The 313-nt window shown below is 41.9% G+C and overlaps 1 protein-coding gene across 1 annotated transcript in view; it reads left to right on the forward strand.

Moving 5' to 3' along the window:
- LOC119585236 (eukaryotic translation initiation factor 1A, Y-chromosomal-like) overlaps positions 1 to 313 on the forward strand; it is a 12,473-nt gene that overhangs the window by 9,666 nt on the left and 2,494 nt on the right. The gene's annotated exons all lie outside the window — the stretch shown is intronic.

Below are 313 nucleotides of genomic sequence, written 5' to 3' on the forward strand. Positions count from 1 at the left end.
TAGGGTGGGCAAAAAGTGGTCAAGGTTCAACAAGCTGATAGAAGAAATTGACAAAATGACATACTAGTTTTTGCCCTTGTGATCTGACCTAGTTACAGCACTTGAAAATTATGACCTCTAAGGTAATAAGACCACGACTTGAGACAAAAGGCTTTTGTATCGGGAGACCACCCGGCTGCATTGGGTTAAAGAATAATCACTGTCAAATTATATCCCTTCAGCAGTTCTAACCCCTTCTTGAAAGTTCATAGGTGTTGTTCAATGGGCACATCCTCCTCTTGTACATGAGGGGATATGCAGTTGATTCCAACCG

This window comes from Penaeus monodon, chromosome 19 (assembly GCF_015228065.2).
Source record: "Penaeus monodon isolate SGIC_2016 chromosome 19, NSTDA_Pmon_1, whole genome shotgun sequence".
NCBI lineage: Eukaryota > Metazoa > Arthropoda > Malacostraca > Decapoda > Penaeidae > Penaeus > Penaeus monodon.